A 10,421-nucleotide genomic window follows, 5' to 3' on the forward strand; every position below is an offset into this window, starting at 1 on the left:
GCGCCTACCAGATTATACTTTAGCTACTGCTGCTTAAGCCCCTTTATCATATTAAATTTATTAGTTAACTTCTTCCCACATAAAATTTTAACAGCTATTTGGAGCTAACCAGCATATTCTTTAAAGTGCACACTCACTTTTTTTTTCTTCCCCCCCCCATGGTTTGTGTTATTTTATTTATTTTTTGTAATTTTGGGCTCCTATGTTTTATTTCAATTCCTCCTGTCTTAGATTAATCGCTTCAACCCATTGATCTATTCTTGGCAGATGATTTGGTGTCCGTCCTTAATCAAACTAGCGAGCGCCATCTTTTCTTGGACAGAGAAGAACCTGAAGTCAATATCCGCAGTCCATATAAAGGGAGTGGACAATCATCTAGTGGACTTTCTGAGCTGACATCAAGTGTAAGGGTCAGAATGGTCACTAAATGGGCAAAGCTTCCAGCTAATGGCAGATAAATGGGGCCCCTTTAGAGGTTGTTTTGTTCACCAACAAATCAGTGTTCTTCTTACTAGGAAGATAAGTAGAAGGGAATAGACGTCTTAGTCCAGAAGTGGGTGTTTTGCCTATGCTACGCCTTCCCGTTCAAACTTATTCCCCTGGTCTTGAGGAAGTTTGTTCAAGAGCGCATCACAATGATCCTATTGCTCCCGTGTTGGGCAACGAGGCCTTGGTTTTCCATGTTATGCCTGGCAGAGGAGCCTCGGCTCATGCTGCCCAAGAGGAAGGATCTGCTGTCTCAGGGCCCAGTTCTATTACCAAAAATACAGACCCTGAAGTCAGCTTGGTGTCTGGGGAAAGCCTCCTGAAGTCTAAGGGGCTCTTGGACAGGGTGGTAAACACAATTCTCTCCAGTAGAAAGAAGATAACCCAAGCAATTTGTTACATTTTGGAAAGTTTTCTGTTTATGGTTAGATACCAAGAAGGTGTTTGTAGGTATTCCAACCATCTTGGGGTTTTTACAAGATGGTGCGGATCAAGGACTGGCCATTAGAACATAAATTGCAGCTATCGGCCTTGTGTGGGTTTATTTTCTTTTTGGAGCAACCCCTGGCTTTAGACCCGCTAGCTAGCAAGTTTTTTATAAAAAAAAAAAAAAAAGTTAGCCAGAATTAGAGCTGTTCCATTTAAAATTCTGTCAAAATGGGATCCGTCAACAGTACTGCAAGGTTGGATAAAATGGCCGCAAAAGGAGCTGTCCTTTAAAATGGGTCAAACTCAAAACTGTCTTTTTAGTGGCCATATCCACAGACAGATGCATTAGCGAGCTGCAGGCACTTGTCATTAAGGAGCCTTTCCTGCAAATATTTGAACATAGATTGGTATTGGGTACAGAACCAGGGTTTTTGCCTAAAGTAATGTCAAATTTCCACACGACATTGCTCTGCCTTCTTTCTGTGGGTCCCCAACCAATCCAAAACAGACTGCATGTGAGAGCCTGTGTCTTGCAGTATATGGAATTGCTAGAAAGCATTAGAAAACCCAATGCTCTATTTTGCAATGGGGGGGGGGGCTTTGAAAGACACAATCGCAAGGTGGATTAAACAAGCTATTGTGGAAGCTTACAGGATTTTAAAGAAGTAATGTCCCCCCCCCCCCCATGGCTCACGCCACATGGCCACTATCAATGTCTTGGACAGCGAGCTGGAGCGCCGCCAAGCAAATTTTGTCAAGCAGCAACTTGGTCAAGCTACATGACTTTCATGAAGCATTATAGATTGGACCTTATCTCAGTGCAAGACAAAGCGTTTGGGAGGAAAGACTTTTTTTTTTTTTCTTTCCCCCCCCCTTTCCTATAAGTAAGTTAGAAGCTCATTCTGGAACAGGGATGCAAACTGAACAGGACAGAGCAGCAGAAATAAAATTGTGATCACTTTTATTTCTGTCAGAAGGAATGTAAACATCCCTTGTGACTAGGGTTGCCACCTGTCCGGTTTTGACCCGGACAGTCCGGGTTTTGACACATGTGCCCGGGTTTCCGCCTGCTGGAAACCCGGGCAAACATTCCATGGTCCTATGGCCAGTGGCAGCCGGATCTCTGTCCCCGGCCGCAATATCTAGAGGAGCTGCGCGCACGATCCCCTGCCCGCTATCAATATCACACAGCGGGGAGCTCTGAGCCAGCGGGTGCCCTGCGATTGGCCGAACGGGCCATGTGCGGGGCGGTCCAGGCGGCAGACATGGGGGTCTGTGAATGGCCCTGCGGAGCTGGTCCTGGTCATGTGTGGAGGAGGAGGCGGGGGCGGGGCTGCACTGTGGATTTGATAATCGCGCCTGCTTGCTCCCGGAGTCCTGCCTCACGGTGTGTGTCTCCGACTCTCCTGAGGTCTCATCTGCTCTGTCACCCCTCCTCCTCTGTGTGACCCCACTCCTCCGCGTCGCCCCTCCTGCTCTGTCACCCCCCCTTCCTCTGTGTCGCCTCTCCTCTGTGTGACCCCCCCCCTCCTGTGTCACCCCCTCCTGTATGACTCCCCCTCCTCTGTGTCACCCCGCTTCTTCTGTATCACCCCCTCCTGTGTCACTCCTCCTCCTCTGTGTCACTCCGCTTCTTCTGTATCACCCCCTCCTGTATGACTCCTCCTCCTCTGTGTCACTCCGCTTCTTCTGTATCACCCCCTCCTGTGTCACTCCTTCTCCTCTGTGTCACCCCACTTCTTCTGTATCACCCCCTCCTGTGTCACTCCTCCTCCTCTGTATCACCCCCTCCTGTGTCACTCCTCCTCCTCTGTCACCCCACTTCTTCTGTATCACCCCCCTCCTGTGTCACTCCTCCTCCTCTGTGTCACCCCGCTTCTTCTGTATCACCCCCTCCTGTGTCACTCCTCCTCCTCCTTCTGTATCACCCCCCTCCTGTGTCACTCCTCCTCCTCTGTGTCACCCCCTCCTGTGTCTCTCCTCCTCTGTGTCACCCCGCATCTTCTGTGTCATCCCCTCCTGTGTCACTCCCCCTCCTCTGTGTCACCAAGCTTCTTCTGTATCACCCCCTCCTGTGTCACTCCTCCTCCTCTGTGTCACCCCGCTTCTTCTGTATCCCCTCTGTGTCACCCCGCTTCTTCTGTATCTCCTCCTCTGTGTCACCCCGCTTCTTCTGTGTCACTCCTCCTCCTCTGTGTCACCCCGCTACTTCTGTATCACCCCCTCCTGTGTCACTCCCCCCTCCTCTGTGTCACCCCGCTTCTTCTGTATCATCCCCTCCTGTGTCACTCCTCCTCCTCTGTGTCACCTCGCTTCTTCTGTATCACCCTCTCCTGTGTCACTCCTCCTCCTCCTCTGTGTCACCCTGCTTATTCTGTATCACCCTCTCCTGTGTCACTCCTCCTCCTCTGTCACCCCGCTTCTTCTGTATCACCCCCTCCTGTGTCACTCCCCCTCCTCTGTGTCACCCCGCTTCTTCTGTATCACCCCCTCCTGTGTCATGCCTCCTCCTCTGTGTCACCTCGCTTCTTCTGTGTCACTCCTCCTCCTCTGTGTCACCCCGCTTCTTCTGTATCACCCCCTCCTCTGTGTCACCCCTCTTCTTCTGTATCATCCCCTCCTGTGTCACTCCCCCCTCCTCTGTGTCACCTCGCTTCTTCTGTATCACCCCCTCCTGTGTCACTCCTCCTCCTCTGTGTCACCCTGCTTCTTCTGTATCACCCTCTCCTGTGTCACTCCTCCTCCTCTGTGTCACTCCTCCTCCTCTGTGTCACTCCTCCTCCTCTGTGTCACTCCTCCTCCTCTGTGTCACCCGTCCTCCTCTGTGTCACCCGTCCTCCTCTGTGTCACCCGTCCTCCTCTGTGTCACCCCCTCCCTCCTCCTGTGTCACCCCTCCCTCCTCCTGTGTCACTCCTCCTCTGTGTCAGCTCCCCTTCCTCTTCCTCTCCCCTCCCCCTCTCCTTCCCCCCCTCTCTCTCTCTCACCCACCACTCTCTTTCTAATCCCCCCTCTCGCACCCCCCACCTCTCCCCCACCATCTCACCCCATCCTCACTTTCACCCCCTCTCTCTCCTACCTCCTTCCCCCTTTCGCTATCCGCCCTTTACCTCCTCCTCCTCTCTCACACCTCACCTCCTCCTCTCTCTCACCACCACCTCTCTCTCACCTCCTCCTCTTACCTTTCCCTTTCTCACCCCCCACCTCTTTGCCTCCTCAGGGGATGGGGGCCCCATGTGTATAGCTGTATGGGACCCCAATAATTGCTAACAGCAACCTTGTGAGTGAGTGCACATGTGTCTTGAATGCTGTGTCTTTCCGACACACTTCTCCCAAGGCTCCCCACACAAGGAAGCAAAACAGCACTACAGTACAGGAGCTCCACCCCCAAACTCCAGCTCCCACACTTCCTGGCTCGAAGCAACTCTCGGTAAGGCAGTCCAATGGGGGTATTTTGGGGCAGGGGACACTGATGGGTGGGTTCCCAGATCTAATCGAGGGGGGGACTGATATAAGGGAAGGGGAGTCTGTGGAGAGGGAGGTGGACAGTGTCAGTAGGGCAGAGGACGGTGTCAGTAGGGCAGAGGACGGTGTCAGTAGGGCAGAGGACGGTGTCAGTAGGGCAGAGGACGGTGTCAGTAGGGCAGAGGACGGTGTCAGTAGGGCAGAGGACGGTGTCAGTAGGGCAGAGGACGGTGTCAGTAGGGCAGAGGACGGTGTCAGTAGGGCAGAGGACGGTGTCAGTAGGGCAGAGGACGGTGTCATTAGGGCAGAGGGCGGTGTCATTAGGGCAGAGGGCGGTGTCAGTAGAGCGGAGGACGGTGTCAGTAGAGCGGAGGACGGTGTCAGTAGAGCGGAGGACGGTGTCAGTAGAGCGGAGGACGGTGTCAGTAGAGCGGAGGACGGTGTCAGTAGAGCGGAGGACGGTGTCAGTAGAGCGGAGGACGGTGTCAGTAGAGCGGAGGACGGTGTCAGTAGAGCGGAGGACGGTGTCAGTAGAGCGGAGGACGGTGTCAGTAGGGCAGTGGGCGGTGTCAGTAGAGCAGTGGACGGTGTCAGTAGAGCAGTGGACGGTGTCAGTAGAGCAGTGGACGGTGTCAGTAGAGCAGTGGACGGTGTCAGTAGACGTGTCAGTAGGGCAGTGGATGGTGTCAGTAGGGCAGTGGACGGTACCAGTAGTTTCAGTAAAATCCTATAGTGCATACCTCAAAAAATTTGCCATGTGCTGCTAAAGTGTTCAGGTTTGGCTTGCGGAAAAGGTGGCAACCCTACTTGTGACAGGTACACTTTATGGAGGGATCTGGGGTCTATAAAACCCCAAATCCCTCCTTTAACTCTTAAAAGCATTCAAAACGCCAAGTTTGGCTGTTTTGAATACTCCTCCTGCTTTTTTTTTTTTTTTTTTTTTTTTTTTTTAATTCGCTGCCTTTAAGTCCTCTGTAAACCAGAAGTCATGGGACACTTCCAGGTTATTAGATCCGAGACACGATCAAAGCTAATTCTGGCTTAGTTTGGGTCTCTGGTGGCTGTGCTGGCTGGTCCCCTCTGGCCTTCCGGTGGGATGGTAGAGCTTGGGCACGTCCCACCTAAGCCGCATTGGCTGTTATCCCAAAAAAGCCAACCGCCGGCTCTAAAAAGGAGAAAAAAGGAAACTGCTCCGAGTTGATGCATGCAGCTGCAGGCATCACCCTGGTACAACCCCTTCAAGCCAAGGCCACATATTTGCATATGGTCAGCAGAAAGGGGTTAAAATGCCCGTTGGGCTGGGTGCACGTGAATTCATCACATGCACTGATGGGCCGGACATTTAGCGCTTCAGTTGCAGACTGTCATATCCAATGTCTCATTGGTAAACTATCCCTTACTCTTTGATGGGGGGGAGGCTGCATCCGAGACTTGAAGGACAGCCGAGACTCTCTAGGTGGGGGTTTACTTGCTCTAGAGTTCCTTGCTCCAGATGAGATCTCTTTGCAGTCCAGCTTGGATAAAGACAGCCCTTAGAGTGCATGTCTTCATGGCACAATCTCTTCAGCCAGGAAGTTCTCTAATGCCGCGTACTTAGTCCGTCGAAACACATTTCAGCGGACAATCCGTTCGTGTGTGGGCTTCAGCTGACTTTTTCAGCGTGCAGTCCGGCGTACTAAGAATTTCGGATTTTTCGAAATTCTGTCCGTCGTACTTTGGTTTCAGCGGACAATCCGCTCGTCAGTATGCTAGTTCGACGGACTAAGAATGGCGCATGCCCAGAAAGGATTTACACGGCGGAAGGGTGCTTTGCTGTGTCTTGGACTTCCTATTTCTAGTCCCGTCGTACGTGCTGTACACGTCATCGCGCAAGCTTTCGACGGACTGTTTGTGCATCCGTGTGTGGTCAAGTCCGTTCAGTCGAAAGTACGACGGACTGTCCGTCGGATTGTATGACGAACTAAGTACGCCATACAGTCCGCTCGTGTGTACGCGGCATAAGATTGAAGCTTTTGGCTAGGAAGGATCCTTTTGGTGACTTGCAGTTCCTGGTGGGATCCCCTCCAGTCAAGTTGGAGTAAAGCCTTGTGCACATGATAGGATTGTTGGCCAACAAAACCATGGACTTTTGTCTGAAGGGCGTTGGCCCAAACTTGTCTTGCATACACATGGCACACAATTGTTGGCCAACAATCCTGAACATAGTGACATACTACATGGTTTATCAGCTCTTTACCACCGCCCTTTGGGCTCCTTCTACTAATTTCGTGTTGGTAAAAGTTTGAGTGTTGATTCGCGCTTTTCATTTCTGAACGGCCATTCCTCAACCAGACATGTTGCGGAATCGGAGGAGATGTGTTTATTATTGGCCTTGGAGTTATTGCTTTGACATTTATTATTTTTTTTAGTTGACTAATGATATTTGATTTATTTTCTCTATTTTTGAATACATAGAATGCACTTTTTGGTTAAGTTCCATTGGTAGATAACATGTCTAATTTTATTTGTTTTCTTTTTTTAAAACACAATAAAGAAAATTGTGGAGAATAATACTTGGCTATGTGTTTTAGTTCAATTGACAGTTGGGAGTGTGTAGGCAGTTACATTTAAAATAAAAATACAATGTAAAATTAACAAGGGACACCAACATAGTTGTATCTTTGATCTTAAAAACTACAGGATAATGGAGTTGTGGTAACTTGCCCCCCCCAAAAAAAAAAAAAAAAAAAATATTCTTATCACTAGAAAAAAAAAAGCCTTTGAAAATGTGTTTGCAATAATTCCATCAGTATCACCAGCAAAGCAGCTTCATTATTGTCCCATTAAAGAAGAAGAGAATTGTGCGCTGCATTTGAGATTTCATAATTTGCCTCGTCACGAATGTTAATTCTCCATTACGAGCACTAGTTTACAAGACCGACTGCTTCGGGCTCGTCCTTGCTTCCCGAGCATGCGTGTTTGTACTTTGGACTTTTGTCCGACGGACTTGTGTACACATGCTCAGAAAATTTGACAACAGACATTTTGGTTGCTGAAAATTTTAAAATCTGCCATCCAACATTTGTCCAGAAAATCCAACAAATGTCTGGAGCATGCACATGGTCGGATATTCCGACCATGACATCATCACACATTTCCAGTCGGAAAATCTGATCCTGTGTACGAGGCTTTAGGATTGAGCCATGATGTCAATCTCTCTAGGTTTACATCAAGGCCCCTTGACAGCTTGCTGCTCTCAGATGGACTCGTTCAGTCCAGTTTTAAGTGAAATCTGTCATGAAGGCAGCCTTTCTCTGGGTTCTTTTTTCCTTAGGAGGTTTGCCAGGATCTGGACCTTGTGCTGAGAGGGATCCTTGTGGCTTTCTGCCCAGTACGGATAGTATTTAAATCCATACTGGGCTACAATCTGAGGCGGCTTTCTCATTCTATGAGAACAAAAGACTTGTTCCTACCATATGCAGGACCACCAAGGATAACTGGTGCCATGCCATGGATATTGATAATACTTTGAGCATGCTCTCAAGCTACAGCTTTACTCAGTTTCAGGAGATATTTGGCACGCTCTATCACAGGCCTCAAAATTTCAAGTTCTGAGCTATTACTCAGGCCTTGAGTTACTTGCCACCAGTTGCCCAGCCCTTAATTCCGCCCCTAATAACACCCTCCTACATTTTGCAAAGGCATTCGATACAGTACCCCTTAAGCGTTTAATCTACAAGCTGAAGTCATGGATCATAAGGTTTGTTCTTGGGTAAAAAAAAAAACAACTTGTTACGGGTGTATCCAAAGACTGGTCTGGAGTGGTAAGTGAGGTACCCCAAGGTTCTTTTTTGGGACCAATTATATTCAATAATGATATAGAGGATGGGATAAATAGCTCAATCTCAGTTTTTTGTGGATGACACAAAAAGAAGCAGGGCGATTATGTCCCATCGGGATATAAACATTTTACAGACAGACCTGAACAAAATACTGGAGTGGGCCAATACATGGCAAATAAGGTTTAATGTGGAGAAATGTAAAGTAATGCACTCGGGGCAAAAAACATAAATGCAAACTATTCACTAGGGGGAGAGCTGCTGGGGGGCAAATCAAGGATGAATATAGGTCTGGGGGTCCTTGTAGATGACAGATTGAGCAATAGCATGCAATGTCAAGCTGCAGCCACCAAAGCCACCAGAATTTTAGCATGCATAAAAAAAGGGATATACCGTATATACTCGAGTATAAGCCGAGATTTTCAGCCTCTTTTTTGAGGCTGAAAGTGCCCCCCTCGGCTTATACTCGAGTCACCGCTGTCTGACTGCCCGAACAGCGTGTCGAGCAGACAGACAGCGGCCATTCTACCTTTCAAAAGCCGCGCCTCCGCCTGTGATAGGCGGAACACTCAATTTCCCAGCAGTCAGTGTTCCGCCTATCACGGACATCGGCTCATCCTCGGATGAGCCGATGTCCGTGATAGGCGGAACACTGACTGCTGGGAAATTGAGTGTTCCGCCTATCACAGGCGGAGGCGGGGCTTTTGAACAGGGGAATGGCCGCCAGGGCGCCGACGAAGAGCGGCGATCCTGGCATGGGACGACACGGAGGCTCGGGACAGGACGACACGGAGGCTCGGGACGGGACCGGACGGGACCCCTCGGGACACAGGTAGGCTGGACACACAAGGCTGCACGGACACACACACACACACACACACACACACACACACACACACACACACACACACACACACACACACACACACACACACACGGATGGACACACACACAGGGATGGATGGATGGACACACACACACACACACACACACAGGGATGGATGGACACACACACAGGGATGGATGGATGGACACACACACAGGGATGGATGGATGGACACACACACAGGGATGGACGGACACACAGGGATGGACGGACACACACAGGGATGGACAGGCATATCTCACCCTCGGCTTATACACGAGTCAATAGGTTTCCCAGTTTTTTGGGGGTAAATTGGGGGCCTCGGCTTATACTCGGGTCGGCCTATACTCGAGTATATACGGTACTCCAGAGCTAGAATGATAAGCCTACCACTATATAAAACTCTGGTAAGACCACATCTGGACTATTCTCTTCAGTTCTGGTCACCAGTCCTCAGAAGGGATGTGTTAGAACCGGAGAGAGTTCAAAGACAGGCAACAAAACTAATAAGGGTATTGGAGGACCTTGATTACAAGGAACGATTGCAAACACTAAATTGATTCTTGCTGGAAAAAACGCTTGTGAGGAGATACGATAACGATTTACAAATATCTCAATGATGATCTGAGCATAAGAAAAAATATTCAGTCTTGAGTGTAAGAGGACATGGGGACACACTATGAGATTGGAGGAGATGCAGTTTAACCTTAAACCGCACAGGGGGGGGTTTTCAACGTCAGGGCAATAATGATGTGGAACGCTCTTCCACAATTGGTGGCTGGTATGGATATTTTTAAGAGACTCTTGGATGTGCATCTTAAAGAACACAACATACAGCAGGGATATGCAATTAGCGGATCTCCAACTGTTGCAAAACTACAAGTCCCATCATGCCTTTGCCTCTGGGTGTCATGCTTGTGGCTGTCAGAGTCTTGCTATGCCTCATGGGACATGTAGTTCTGCAACAGCTGGAGGTCCGCTAATTGCATATCCCTGACATACAGGGATATGGGAAATAGTTATTGATACTGACACATGTGCACCTACACAGGTTGAACTGGATGGACTATTGTCTTTATTCAACTTTCTCTACTATGTAGCTATATCTCATGGAATGGCACTATTAAATGTTTTATGCAGAATTAAGTCCCAAAAAGAAATACCTTTATCACTGGCATATCTCAACGCCAAGAGCCTCAACGATCCCGCCAAGTGCTTCTCCCTCTGGAAGGAGGCCTCTAACACCAAGGCTGGTAGTCTGTGTCCAGGAAACCCATTTCCACAGGGGTGATGTTTCTAACTGCTACCACTGAGGCTACTGTCACATTTTCGCAGCCTGTGCTTTGTAGAAGAAAGAAGG

Source organism: Lithobates pipiens, unplaced genomic scaffold, assembly GCF_037356315.1.
Source record: "Lithobates pipiens isolate NorthernLeopardFrog02 unplaced genomic scaffold, aLitPip1_a1.2 Scaffold_18, whole genome shotgun sequence".
In the NCBI taxonomy this organism is placed as follows: domain Eukaryota; kingdom Metazoa; phylum Chordata; class Amphibia; order Anura; family Ranidae; genus Lithobates; species Lithobates pipiens.